This window comes from Magnolia sinica, chromosome 14 (assembly GCF_029962835.1).
Source record: "Magnolia sinica isolate HGM2019 chromosome 14, MsV1, whole genome shotgun sequence".
Taxonomy (NCBI): Eukaryota; Viridiplantae; Streptophyta; class Magnoliopsida; order Magnoliales; family Magnoliaceae; genus Magnolia; species Magnolia sinica.
This window is the reverse complement of record NC_080586.1, coordinates 15,817,714-15,832,438: the sequence shown is the minus strand read 5'-3', so window position 1 is coordinate 15,832,438 and position 14,725 is coordinate 15,817,714. Positions and strand designations below refer to the sequence as shown.

General features: G+C 47.3%; 1 protein-coding gene and 1 long non-coding RNA gene across 3 annotated transcripts in view; both read left to right on the top strand.

The window, feature by feature from the left end:
* LOC131225551 (E3 ubiquitin-protein ligase IPI1-like) overlaps positions 1-14,725 on the top strand; it is a 40,887-nt gene that overhangs the window by 8,785 nt on the left and 17,377 nt on the right. The gene's annotated exons all lie outside the window — the stretch shown is intronic.
* On the top strand, positions 1,116-10,497 carry LOC131225554 (uncharacterized). 2 transcript variants are annotated; one of them, XR_009161396.1, is made up of 3 exons: positions 1,116-5,942; positions 6,039-6,184; positions 6,257-10,497. It is a non-coding gene; the product is annotated as an uncharacterized LOC131225554 (long non-coding RNA). The 2 variants fall into 2 exon arrangements; XR_009161395.1 differs by having other exon boundaries at positions 6,039-6,163; positions 6,257-10,496.

Here is a 14,725-nt window from a genome sequence, read left to right as displayed (position 1 = left end):
AAGCAAATAAAAATATAAAGTCACTAATTCGAAAAGAGAAAAAAATTATAAAATAACACTACAAATCTGTAAAATGCACATTAACATGTTCTACTATAATTAACATGTCAAATTCTATGATTAAATTAGCAAACTATTCATTAAAAAATGATTTTTTGAATTTAAAAAAAAAGGCCAAAATTAATGCGTAAATAGAAAAAAATATTTAAAAAAATATAAAATGGCACCCCAAATTTGTAAAATGTACATTAACATGTTCTACTATGATTAACACATCATATGACATTATTAAAACATCAAAACAACCATTAAAAATTGATTTTTTGAATTTTAAAAAAAAGGGCCAAAATTCATGCGTAAATAGAAAAAAATATTAAAAAAATATTAAATGGCACCCCAAATCTGTAAAATGCACATTAACATGTTCTACTATGATTAACACATCATATGGCATGATTAAAACAGCAAAACAACCATTAAAATTTGATTTTTCGAATTTTTAAAAAAAGGGCCAAAATTCATGCGTAAATAAAAAAAATATAAAAAAAATATTAAATGGCACCCCAAATCTGTAAAATGCACATTAACATGTTATACTATGATTAACACATCATATGGCATGATTAAAACAGCAAAACATATTAAAAAAAGTATAAATACATATTTTTGACGAATTTCTGAAAAATGGGCCACCAAGCTTTGATTCAACAAAATCCGTAATATAATGTGTTTTTATCTTAAATACCTAGCTAAGGTTGGTCGAAATTATTAGTAGGAGTGAGAAATAGTTTGGAAGCAAGATGTTTCAAAAAAACAGCAAAAACAGCTTAAAATGAAAAAAAAAAAGGTTACCGTTACATGACCGTTGCGGGCTAGCCATTTCGGGCCCATGATGGCCGATACATATACAAAATCGGGTATCGGCTGATACGACCCTGAAACGCGTAACGGTTCCCATTGTTACCGTTATGTATTGGCCGTTACCGCCGATACGTAACCGTTTTGGGACACCTTGGCATTTGGTTGTTTGTGGTGGATGTTCGGAGGTGGTCTCTAAAGTCTAGCAAGGGATGTAGGGACTCATTAACGTGGGGATTGATCTTGGGGGGGAGTAGTTGTCCAATGAAGATTTTAAGTTGGAATGTCAGCGGGCTTGGTTGCCCCCAGAAGCATGTCTTGGTCAATGATATTTGTAAGGGTCCAAAGCTAATATTATTTGTATTCAAGAGTCTAAGCATTAGTATGTTGATTGTGGCTTAGTGGAGTCAACATGGGGTCGTAAGGGTGTGGACTGGGTGGCCTTGATTTTTGTAGGGTTGGCCGAGGGTATTGTTGTTATGTGGAACCCTTATCTCTATTGTAAAGAAGATGGTTGGGGACCTTCTCTGTTAATGTGATCTTTCAAGAGTTGTCCTCTAGGTTTAAATGGGTGTTTTTCGGAGTCTATGCTCCAAACCGTCCTCCTCTTTGCCCCCCTTTTTGGGAGTTGTCTTCTATTTCTAATAGATGGCATGTTTACTTGGTTAGGCTTCCCCTACCATGTCCTTGCTGGGCAGATTTTTGGTTTCCCCTAGGTGGGCGCAAAGGTTTCACCTGTCTTGTAAAAATGGTTTCCCTCAGCCAGTGTCTGAGCATTGTCCCCTCTTGTTGGAGGTGTAGGAAATTAAATTGGGGCCCAGGCCTTTCAGATTTGAGCTAGCCTAGCTCAAGGTCCAGGGTTTTCGTTCCTTGGTCTCCGAGTGCTAGACTTCTTTTGATATCAAGGGTCGCATGCATTGTTGTGATGTGCGACCGTGATCGCATATGCACATATCCATATGTAGATTGCATATGTGATCTGACACATGCGATCACATGTGGCATATGCGAAAATATGCGATGTATAATGTATGTGATCGCATAAAACATATGCGATCGCATATTGGCCAGCGGTTGGCACATTGATTTTTTATTGTTTTTTGGTGTAAAAAAACAACTTTTTGGTCTATAAAAAGGCTTCCGAACTTCCCCCATTTACAATATTCTCACGCCAAAACTCTCTTACCCTCTTCTTCTCTTACATTTCTTAATTCCAAGTGGTCTTAATTTCTCTCCTATGTTTCTTACTTTCAAGTGGTCCTCTCTCTCTCTCTCTCTCTCCCCTACATTCCCTCTCTTAGAAGTTGAGAGATTAAGATTCAAGCACTTGATATTTAATTCATTGTTTAATTGATTTTATTTCTATCAAATATATTTTAAAAATGTAAAATTAGTTATCTATTAACTTGGGAAAGTTGCCCTTAATTTCTTATATCTTTTACAATTTTTTAAAATTTCCATATTTTCCATTTTTAAAAATTTTAAAAAAGCGGTTGCATATGTGATTGTGGCATATGCGATCGCACATGATCGCATATGTGATTCGACAACATTGGTTGCGTGGGCTTCAAGTTATTTAAGAAGCTGAATTATTGAAAGCTATGCTTATCTCCTAAAAGTGGGAAGCCTGCTTATGGAAGCCAAGTGAGTTGCCAAAGATAAGTTATCCTCTTATTATTGTTTTATGTTAAAAGAGGAGGAGATCAAATGGCTTCAATGCTCGTGGGCAGTCTAGTTTAAAGAAGGCGATAAAAACACCAAACTCTTTCATGGGATAGCTAGTGCTAGAGCTTGGGCCAATTGTATTTCCTTTCTTGTGGTTGATGGTGATATGCTTGTTGACAAAGGTTGTATCTCCGAGGCCAGTGTCAAGTTTTATGAAGTCTTGCTTTCAGATGACGGACACATGAGGCCGAATCTCGATAATCTTGCTTTCGATTCTCTCTCCCTCAAGGAGGTAGATGCTCTTGAGGTGCCCATCCGGGTTGAGGAGATTAAGGAGGTTGTTTGGGACATGGGGAGGGATAAAGCCTTGGGTCCGGATGGCTTTCCTTTCCCCTTTTCCAATCCTTTTTGGATTTGGTTAAGCTGGATTTGCATGAGGAATTCTTTGACTTTTGCTCATATTATGGCTGAGTTGGGGTTTTCCTTCATGGCCCTTATCTTGAAGCACGAAGGTGTGGACTGTCTTATGAATGAGGCCCATTAGCCTCCTCAGCCATCCTTATAAAATTATTGCTAAAATTCTAAGTTAGAGGCCATGGTGTGTCGTAATAGCCATTATGTAACAGTAACAGTGCCAACTGTTGCGCTTTATGGGGTTGTAACGGGCATAACGACCATAATGGGAAAATTGATCCAATACAGGGCCGATATAGGCTTTTTTAATAGAGAGAGACCATTATGGCCGTTATGACCTATATCGTAACAGTAGCGATGGTGTTCATTATGACCATCATTATTGTTACGACATGCCTTGTTAGAGGGTGAGTTTGGTGCTCCTAAAGGTTATTTCACTTGTCTATAGTGCATTATCTTTGAGAGGCAAACCCTTGTTAGTGCCCTGATTCCATATGAATTCCTAGATTTGTGCCACAAGGTAGGAAGGCAAAGTGATTTCCAAATTGGACCTCAAAAAAGCCTATGATTATGTCGATTGGTCCTTTTTGTGTTACATGTTAGCACTTATGGGTTTTAGGGTTAAGTGGAGAAATTGAATTCATTATTGTGTTTCTTCTGTAAGATTGTTTGTGCTTGTCAATGGTTCTCTGTTTGGTTTTTTTTCTAGAACCTCTCAGTGCCTTCGTCGGGGGGATCCTCTGCCTCCCTTCCTGTTCGTAGCAGTGGTTGAAGCCCCGAGTAAAATGTTATCCAAAGGTTAGGTCGAGGGTCTTTTTTAGGGTTTTGTGGTTGCAAATTTGCCTCAATTGATCAACCATCTCCAATTCGCAAACGATGCCCTTTTGTTCTGTGAAGCATTCGAGTCCATGGTGGCTGTTGATGCAGAAATCTGGGTAGCCTTCCTTGGACCTTCAAGTACCTGCACAAAGAGCGGACAAAGGAGACCTTGGCTTCGGCGGGGGACCCTCCGATGCGTAAGTCAGGTAGGGAATCTGGGTCTGGTCGTAAATAGGGTTTTAGCCTTAAGATTGTGCGTACCTTTCACCATTAAGGGTGCTCCTATTTATAGGTGAAGAGAGGCGGTGGCGTATAGGGATATTCTCTGTTTAGTAAGAGCGTATTGTAGTAGGATTCAGATCAAATGGAATTCGTATATGGGAATGCCAGGATTTCAGCCGAGATTCTCAGCTAAAATCTCGAAGGGGATCCATGTTGCTTTCAACTTCCAAGATCCTCGGCTGGGATTTTGGATAAAGTCGGTTGAGACTATGTCGGAACCAGTGGAGGTGCATGACATAGGACTGAGGTGGAGAGCCCAAGGGAGTTTTTTATGATGGCTTCATAGAATGGTTTGCCGACTTGAATTCTTTGGTGAATTATGGTCATGTTTTCCTTCAATGTTAAGTGGACGACCAATCTGCCAACCTGCCCTAAACTATTGAAACCGAACTGCTTCCTTGCTTAGTTCGAGGATGTGAGGTTTTTATCATGGCCGAGCTTGAGCTCCTTTCCTGCTTGGGCTAGGGTCTTCATCGTAACTGTTGTTGAGTAACTTTGGGGTGCATACAGATGTCCGACCTGACCTTATCTCATTGGCTAGTCTGTTTTTACCCACAACAATAAGCCCCCTTACTTTCGAGCTTGCACAGAGGGCTCGTGGAGCAGGTCGGTAATAGTGAGGTCGGACTATTCTGTGCCTTGGGTGTCGAGTCAGCTTATCATTAATGTTGGATAAGGTGGCGTGCACGAGAATCAGGGTGTATCTGTAATCATGGTACAACATGCTCGAGATAACGCGCGCCACTCGAGGTGACGTGAGCTGGCGGCACGCCTGCTCGGCTTCTGGTCTACGGGGTGTCGACGCGTGGTGTCTTCTGGAGAGACATGGCAATCGACGAGTGGGAGAGCTTCACATGTTCGAGCGCGATTATTGGGGCATTGATTTGGCTGCGTAATGAGTGCGGGCATTAAATGCTGCATAGTCGAGCTGTCTATAAAGGGGGTGCCCTAACACCGTTTCGAGATATTTGCTATGTCGTCTCTCTGCTTCTCTCTCTGCTCTCCCCATACTCAGGCAATTTCTGGCGACTTCCAGCCTCTTCCTTCTTCTCCATTGAGCTCTGTTCCTGTCCTCCCCCTCTCCTTTTCATTTTTCTTTTTCTTCCGAGTTTTGGCTTCCGGTGGCCGTCCGCTTGAAAAGGGAATGTTGAGATCATCGGACTAGCGGGGGGAGTCATCCGAGCGTGATGGTGAGCCGGATGATCTTCACCTTATGTCGAATCCACCCTCACCGCTGATGATGATGAGTGATAGGGACTTCCAAGTGTCCCATGAGTCAAGGATGGCTACTCGGTCCTCGGTAGAGCAACCAGAGGACGTCAAGGGGGCTGTCCTGGCTACGGAGGAGGCCAGTGGATCCTCGTCAGGGGCGGAAGAAAAGGGGCCAGTCGAGTTGATGCTGACGGAGGCCGACCCGGTACGGATCAGGTCGGGGTATCACATTCCAAACTTTGTGGTACTCCGAGCTCTCGTACTTGGCGAGCTTCCAAACGAGCCCCGGGCCGACGAGGTGGCCATATTCCTGGTCGCCCTCCGGTGCGGCTTGAAGCTTCCTCTCCAATGTATGGTGAGGAAAGTCCTCTTGCACCTAGAGTTAGCCCCTAGGCAGATAATCCCAAACGCCTGGAGGGCGTTGGTGGGGTCATTCACTCTCTGGTTTGAGCTCGACCAACCCGAGCTGACCGTGAGTGAGTTTCTCCACCTATACCAAGTGAAGTCTAACCCTTATCATGAGGGTTGGTATTATTTTTCTACTTGGTCAAGGACTGGCAAGGCCATAATCATAGATGCCCTGACCTCGAATAAGAACTGGAAGAGTAAGTAGTTCTGGGTGTCAGGAGATTGGGAGGCTCCAGTAGCTCTCGGGCTGCGTCCTTGAGTCCTAACACGTTTCACTAAACTAGGTCGGTATATCCGAACTGCATTTTCCTTGACTTCTCTCTCTCTCTCTCTCTCTCTCTCTCTCTCTCTCTCCCTCTGATTGTGATCGTTTTCGGCAGTTCTGCCCAAGTACTCGCTGGAGTGGGCGAGGCAGAGCGTGCTCGGATAGCCAGGGCGAGGTCGGTGGACGCCAAGCCGAGGTCTTGGAAGAGGTTGATTACGCCCGAACTACTTTTCAAATCAGGTCTCACCTTGTCCATATTAGGTATACTCTTAGGAGATAGTCGAATTTATTTTATTCTTGTTTGCTTGCTGATCGTTTCCTTTTGCTGTGTAGAAATGCCTGATTAGAACTGCTCAAAGCGCAAAGCCCCTTCTATGACCGAGGTGGCCTAGAAGAAGCAGAGGCCGGTTCCGAAGAAGGGGGTTGCTGCCTCTTCGTCCTTTATCGGTTGGGCGGGTGTGGACGCTGACCCTACCATTGTTCCTGCTACCACTCCTTCAGACCTGCCAACGGTCTCTGGGGTGGTCAGGACTGCTGCGGAGGCATCCCCTGTCGCTGAGGCCCAACCTTTCGAGGTTCGGGCTGCTATCGGTTTTGAGGCTCGGGCGGGCAATCCCTCTGGCGGTCGAGTTGCTAAGGATCGGAGATCCCTTCGATTTGTCTTAGCTACAACAGAGGGCATTCTGCCCTAGATATCTCGACACGTTCCTGACGCAGAGTTTACCAGGGTGATGAAGTTGCCTTCGACAGCCGGTTGGGCCAGATGGTAGCACTCTACTACAAGGTAGAGCATTTTTCTTTTCTATAGTCCTCTTCATTACTTAGGGATTTATTCTCCTATTTTGACGTGGATCTCTTTTTTAGTTTTGCCATGTCTTCTTGAACGCTCATCGCGAGATACTGTGCGCTTAGACGGAGTGCAAAGAGGTGGAGGCAGCTCTTGTGCGGAAGACCGTCGAGTCCGAGCAGTTCCGCTCGGAGGCCAATGCTTTGAAAGCCCATGCGGAGGGGGTGGAGACCGAGCTAGAAGCATTGAAGTCACTTCTTAGGGAGGCTCAAGAGAGCGGTGCAAGGTGGAAGAGCGAGCTGAACGAGACGAGGCACAACTTCGGGGTGTAGCTGAAGGAAGCCCAGGCAACTATTCTGGGGGCTAGGTTGGTGGCCATGGAGGAGTTCAAGGCCTCCAAGGAGTTTGAGGAAGATAAGAGTCGCACTCTTCGGCCTCGGGTATGACAAGTGCCTCGAGGATGTTAAGGAGTTGTATCCCGAGCTCGACCTGACCTCCCTCGAGGATAGCCCTGTGGAAGAGCTCGCTCCTCCAGAAGCCGAGCAGCCGACCTCGGAGGGGCACTGATCTGTTTTCCTCTTTGTAATGATTTTTTGGTTTCACCCTTATATGCACCCCCTTTTGTTATTAATGAAAATAAGGTGATTAACAAAGAGAATGTGCTTTTGTTTTAACGATTGTTGTGAGTGAATTTTCTGAGTAAGCTTATTAGGTCGATCTAGTACTTGTTAGTAGGTCAAGCCTTTAGGCCGTGCAGGAGCTCATGGGTCAATGCTTAGGCCCTTTCAATGATTCTTGTTTTCGTAGAGTAGATGGGCGAGTTGCATTAATTCCCTTATAAAGGGTTGAGCAGCTTGCTTTAGGAGTATCGTTCCCCCTCGCATCAAGGGGTCCTTGTTGTAGATCATGTAGTCTGAGTAGTGTTATTAGTTTGTGGTCCGACATCTTCTTTAAGCGTCGGGCGACTGGTCGGGGACTGTTCCTCCTTTGCACTAAGGTAAGTCCCCAATAGGCCACGTATTAGATTTGATCAACGGTTCGACCTCCTCTCTAAGGGTCACACTTTAATGAGGGTTGTTTTTCGCTTGCACTTAGGGAAGCCCTTAATGGGCCGAACGTTTGTAGATAAAGAGTAGAAAGTAAAATTTCCTGACCTCAGGATTTTTATTGTAGATTCTGAAGAAACATGTGGATTTCGACTTGGTCAGTCACTTATTGTGGATTCTAAACAGTAGGCATGTAGATTTTGACCTTAGGCCTAGTCGGCATTTACAGGTAGTAGATCTTCAGGTGCTCGGCGTTCCATGGATGAGGTAAAGGTCGCCCCTCCATGTCTTTGAGTTGATAGGCTCCTGGTCGGGTTGTGCCTGTCACCTTGTAAGGCCCTTCCCAGTTCGGCCCCAGAGTTCCTAAGCCATGCTCCTTAGTGTTCTGGAATGTTCTGCGTAAAACTAGGTCCTCGGCTCGGAACCTTCTCGTTTTCACCCTAGAGTTGTAGAAACGGGTGACTTGCTGTTGTCGAGTTGCAACCTTGAGTTGGGCTTGCTCCCTTTTTTCTTCGATCGAGTCAAGGTTCGGTGCCATATGCTCGACATTTTGATGTTCGTCATAGGAGCAGGTCCGAGCAATTGGGAGCCTGATCTCGACCGAGACAACAACCTCAGATCTGAAGGCCAGGGAGAAGGGTGTTTCTCCCGTGGCCGTTTCGGCAGTGGTCTGGTATGCCCAGAGAACATGGGGAAACTCCTTTGCCCAGGCCCCTTTAACCTTCTCGAGCTTGGTTCGGAGGTGGTTCTTAATGATCTTATTGACTGCCTCGACCTGACCGTTAGCTTGGGGGTGCTGGGTGACGAGTAGACATTTCAAATTCTGTGGTTCTCACACATTCCTCGGAATCGGTCGTTGTCGAATTGTTTCCTGTTGTTCGAGACAATTGTGTGTGGGATTCCGTACCGATATATGATGCTTTTCCAGACGAAGTCGGTAATTTTCTGCTCGATGATCTTGGCCAAGGGCTCGGGCTCGGCCCACTTAATGAAGTAGTCGACTACAATGACTACAAACTTGGTCTGTCCTTTGCCAGTTGGTAGAGGGTTGATGATGTTGATCCCCCACTGGGCGAAGGGCCATGGCCCAGTCATGGGAGTTGGCTACTCAAGTGGCTGATGAGGTATTGTTGCGAATCGCTGACATTTGTTGCACCTCCGGGTGTATTGCTTGGCGTCTTTCTGGATGGTTGGCCAAAAATATCCTTGCTGGATGACTTTGTGGGCGAGTGCGCGACTGCTGGAGTGGTTGTCACAAATACCCACGTGAATTTCTCTTAGGACGTACTCAATCTCGTCAAGTCGGAGGCACCTGAGATAGGGAAGAGAAAATCCTGTTTTATACAAGGTGTCCCCGGCCATGGTGTATCGAGCCGACCTGGATCGGAGTCTGTGCGCCTCGAGTCGATCTTCGGGCAGCTTACCCTCCCGAAGGTAGTTGACTATTAGGTTCATCCAGCTTGGGACCAACTTCACTGAAAGGATTGCGTTTGGATCGGGCCTGCCAATGCTTGGCTCGGCAAGGAACTCGACCGGGATTGACCTAGGGATGTCATCCTCGGTCGCGGTGACTAGCTTTGCTAGCATGTCAGCTTTGGAGACCTAGGGATTAGGCTGATGTTGCACTTTGGGAATTTGCTTATGAGTTCTTGGACCTTCCGTAAGTAGGCGATCATTCTTTCTTCCTTGGCCTGCTACTCACTGGCAATCTGGTTGACGACGAGCTGTGAGTCACTATAGATTTTCAGGTTCTGAACTCCCATTGCCGCTGCCAACCTAAGTCCAGCAAGCAATGCTTCGTATTCTGCCACGTTGTTCGATGTTTGAAATTCAAATCTTAAGGCATACTACGTGCAGGTTCGATCAAGAGCCTCATGGACTATCCCGGCCCCGCTGCCTTTAGAATTGGATGAGCCATCGACGTATAGTGTCCAGGTCAGTGAATCGAGTCCGACCACTTGTCTATCCTTGGTTGGCTGATCGGCTTCGTTGCTCGGTTCAACTTCCGTGTTTTGCTCGACAGCGAACTCAACAATGAAATCGGCCACTGCTTGGCCTTTGATGGCGGTCCATGCCTAGTATATGATGTCAAACTTGCTGAGCTCGATTGCCCATTGTCTCCCCGATACCTCGGACCTCTGAAGTACCTGGCGAAGAGGTTGGTTGGTTGGGACTATTATAGTATGGCCTTGGAAGTAAGGTCGGAGATGATGGGATGAAATGACCAGAGCCAGTGCGAGCCTCTCGATGTTTGGATATCTTGTTTCGGTTGGGACCAGGGCCTTACTAACATAGTACACGGGCAGTTGTTTTCCTTTATCTTCTCGGATGAGGGCCGAGCTGACCGCCGCGGCTAACACAGCCAAGTACAGTAGTAGTGGCTCTCCTTACTCGCGCTTGGAGAGTAGTTGGGGTGAGCCTAGGTACTGTTTAAGTTGTTGGAAGGCTAGCTCACAGTCCTCGGTCCATTCTACCTTCTGCTTTCCTTTCAACTGTTTGAAGAACGGCAGGCACTTGTCCGTGGCTCGGGAGACGAATCAGTTGAGGGTAGCGATCCTGCCAGTGAGGCGTTGAATTTCCTTCGTTGTCCTGGGTGAGCTCATGTCCAGCAAAGCTCGGATTTTGTTGGGGTTTGCCTCTATCCACCTCTGGCTGACCATAAAGCCGAGGAACTTTCCCGAGCTGACGCCGAAGGCGCACTTGCTCGGGTTTAATTTCATCTTGTACTTTCATAGGATTGCGAACATCTCTCGAGGTCGGTGGTGTGGCCTGCTGCCTTGGTGCTTTTGACGAGCGACGTAGACTTCCATGGATCGTTCGATTGTTGGGCGAACATTTTATTGACTAGTCGTTGGTACGTGGCCTCGACGTTCTTCAACCCGAAGGGCATGACCTTGTAGCGATATAGCTCTTTGTCAGTGACAAAGGACTGACAAAGGTCGTCTTCTGCTTGTCGTAGGGGTGTATGGCGATTTGGTTGTTGCCTGAGTTGGCATCCATAAAACTTAGAAGCTCGTGCCCGGCCGTGCTATCGATGAGCCAGTCGATCTGTGGGACGGGAAGACTGTCCTTGGGGCAGGATTTGTTCAAGTCGGTGTAATCAACACAGACCTGCCACTTCCCATTGGACTTTTTCACTAAGACAACATTTGCGATCCAGTCAGGGTAGTATGTCTCTTCGATGAAGCCTGGTTCGAGGAGCTTGCCGACCTCCTCTCCGATGATGGCTTAATGTTCTAGTTCGAAAGCTCGTCACTTTTGCCTCACTGGTCGGTGGTCAGGGTCCACATTCAGTTTGTGGACCATGACTTTTAGGTCGATGCCAGGCATGTCCCGATGGGACCAGGTGAATACGTCGGCATGTTGTCGGAGGAGGTCCATGAGCTCGTCGCGCAGAGCCGGAGCTAGTGATGAGCTGACCTGAACAGTTCGGGTCGGGTTGAAATTGTCGAGGGGGACAACTACGAGATCCTCGACTGGGGACCCTCTCTCGACCGACTCCTCCCAGGGATCGAGTGAGGTGATGGCCATTGTCTGGTGTTGTGTCCTCAAGGTGGTAGAATAGCACTGACGTGCTTCCTATTGGTCTCCTCTGACGAGCCCGACCCCGTGCTCGGTCGGGAATTTCATTGTAAGGCGATATGTAGATACCACTGCGCGTAGGGTGTTGAGAGAAGGCCACCCAAGGATGACGTTGTAGACGAAAGGGCAGTCGACCACGAGAAAATCTATCATTACTGTCGTTTGATTCGGCCCTTCCCCGGCTATAACTAGGAGTAGTATGGATCCTTCGAACGTAACTTTCTCCCGCGAACTTGAGGAGAGGAGTTTTGACGGGTCGAAGTCAAGCCCTTCCAAACCCCATCTTGTCGAAGGCATCGACGAAGAGGATATTGGCCGAGCTACCGGTGTCCACCAGAATTTGAAAGACCTTGCGGTTAGTTATAGTCATGGCTACCACCAGTGCATCATCATGAGGGTGATGGACACCTCGGGCGTCCTCTTCGGAGAAGGTCAGCTCGCAGGAGGTTATTTTCTGCTCTTTCGGGGGCCGGATGGTAATTTAGATTTGATGCTTCGAGCTGCTGTGACTGATACTCCGAACATGGGCTCTGTGTGCTCTGTTTGAATCTCCTCCCCTAGCAAGTCTGCTGAAGATGGTGCAGATTTCTCCAGTAACCTCGTTATTATTGATGGGCTGCTCGTTCTTCCGATCTGACCGGTCTTCCATCCTGTTGACATATTCTTGCAAATGCCCGTTGCAGATAAGGGCCTCAATTTCTTCTTTGAGGTCGAAACAGTTGCTAGTGAAGTGAACATGGTCACGATGGAAGTGGCAGTACTTCCGTTTGTCTCGCTCGTCGTCATCGGTCTTCATCCGGTTCGGCCATTTGAGGATCCATTTGTCCTGAACTTCAATGAGAACCTGCTCGGGCGTCGCATTGAGGGGAGTATACGAGCTAACCTGCTCTCAGGTCATTTGTTCAGATGCTGGCCTCTAATCGGATCGTCGTCTCTTCGTCGTTTGTTGTGAGCCGATGCTTGTTCTTCCTTGGGTCGCTTCTCCTTTGTCGTGTTTCCTCTATTCTGAGTAGCCTTTCGCGAGCTGAAAAGCTCCTCGACGTTTGAGTATTTCTGGGCTCGGCTGAGGAGATTGGCCAGTGTCATTGGAGGGTTCTTGCCGAGCGAGAAGAGGAATATCCCCTCCCTTAGGCTGGCCCTTAGGGCGGCCAAGGTGATCGAGTCTGAATATCTCTCCACTTGCATCGCTTCTAGGTTGAAGCGGTTGATATAATCTTTTAACAACTCGTCCTCCTCCTAGATGATGGTGAGGAGGTGAGTCGTTGGTTTCAGCCTTTCTTTTCCTCTGATGAAGTTGGTGATGAAGGCTTTGCTGAGTTGCGTGAACAAACTGATGGATTGTGGTTTTAGTTGCTAGAACCACTTCCGAGCTACTCCTGTCAGGGTCAAGGAGAGTGCTCAGCACATTATTGTTGTTGATGCACCATGAAGCTCCATCCACGCCTTGAAAGATTCCAGATGCTCGGCCAAGTCGGTGGCCTTGGAATCTAGGCGGGAGCTGAGCATGCATGATGTCAGGAGTAAATAGTGGCTCGATCTCTCTTCTAACATCGCTTCGATCGAGGTCGGAGCGCTCGATATAATCTTTTAACAACTCGTCCTCCTTCTATATGATGGTGAGGAGGTGAGTCGTTGGTTTCAGCCTTTTTTTTCCTCTGATGAAGTTGGTGATGAAGGCTTTGCCGAGTTGCGTGAACGAACTGATGGATTGTGGTTTTAGCTGCCGAAACCACTTCCGAGCTACTCCTGTCAGGGTCAAGGAGAATGCTCAGCACATTATTGTTGTCGATGCACCATGAAGCTCCATCCGCACCTTGAAGGATTTCAAATGCTCGGCCAAGTCGGTGGCCCCGGAATCTGGGCGGGAGCTGAGCATACATGATGTCAGGAGTAAACAGCGATTCGATCTCTCTTCTAACATCGCTTCGATCGAGGTCGGAGCGTGCGCACAGTAGGCTTCCCATATGTCGCTGATCTGGCCTCGCAATTCATGAGCTTGGCTTTCCAGGGATCTTCGCTCTCGGCAACTGCCTCAGCTGCGGTCTCTAAAGCTTTACCACGCCTCATCTTCTCCAACTCATGGCATAAGTCGGAGGCAGTTAACGTGGGAGGGCGCTTGACTTGGCAGTTTGTCGACCTGTCTACTCCTTCGGGAGCCGGCGGGTGCTCCGGATGGTGGTTGAACTTTTGTGGCTGCTCGAGCTACCACTTCCTCAACCCCCTAGACAGGGGGAGGATTCCATCACTCTAGCATTCGTTTTATTAGGTCGATATTGATGGTCAACGCTTCAACTTGTTGCTCTAGACAGACTAGACGACCTCCCCGGTTTCAAGACCGCTGCACTGGTCCCGCAGGTGCAAAGTAAACCTGAAGTTGGGAAGATAAATCCCGGAGGTCTACAGACTGCTCTAGCGACGCAAGGTCAGGTACAACAGTGGCGGTTTGGGCCTTCTTCCTCCCTTTTGCCATTGCTGGAGCACTGCAGAAGAGGAAAACGGCTTTGATGTCGTTTCCACAAACGGCGCCAAACTGTTGATGCAGAAATCTAGATAGCCTTCCCTGGATCTTCAAGTACCTGCACAAAGAGCAGGCAAAGGAGACCCTGGCTTCAGCAGGGGACCCTCCAATGCCTAAGTCAGGTAGGGAATCTGGGTCTGGTTGTAAACAGGGTTTTAGGCTTAAGATTGTGCATACCTTTCACCATTAAGGGTGCTCCTATTTATAGGTGAGGAGAGGTGGTGGCATAGATGGATATTCCCTATTTAGTAAGAGTGTATTGTGGTAGGATTCGGGTCCCAAGTTCTAGTGGAATTCGTATATGGGAATGCAAGGATTTCAGCCAAGATCCTCTGTTGAAATCCCGGAGGGGATTCGTGTTGCATTCGACTTCCAAGATCCTCGGCTAGGATTTCGGATGAAGTTGGTCGGGACCAGGTCGGAACCTGTGGAGGCGCATGACATAGGACCGAGGTGGATAGCCCGAGGGAGTTTATATGAGCGCTTTGTGGAACGGTTTGCCGACCTGAATTCTCTAGTGAATCATGGTCATGTTTTCCTTTGATGTTAAGTGGATGGCCAATCTGCCGACCTGCACTAAACTATTGAGACCGAACTGCTTCCTTGCTCAGTTCGGGGATGGGGCCGAGATCTTTATCATAGCCAAGTTCGAGCTCCTTCCCTGCTCAGGCTGGGGTCTTCATCATAACCGCCGTTGAGTAACTTTGGGGTGTGCACAGATGTCCGACCTGATCTTATCTCATTGGCTAGTTCGTTTTTACCCACAACAGTGGCCAATTTGCAGATTCCTATCAAGTGGTTTGAAGTTGTCTCTTGCATTAATATAATTCTAGCTAAGAGTAAAATTCTAAGTATTAATATTTCTCAGA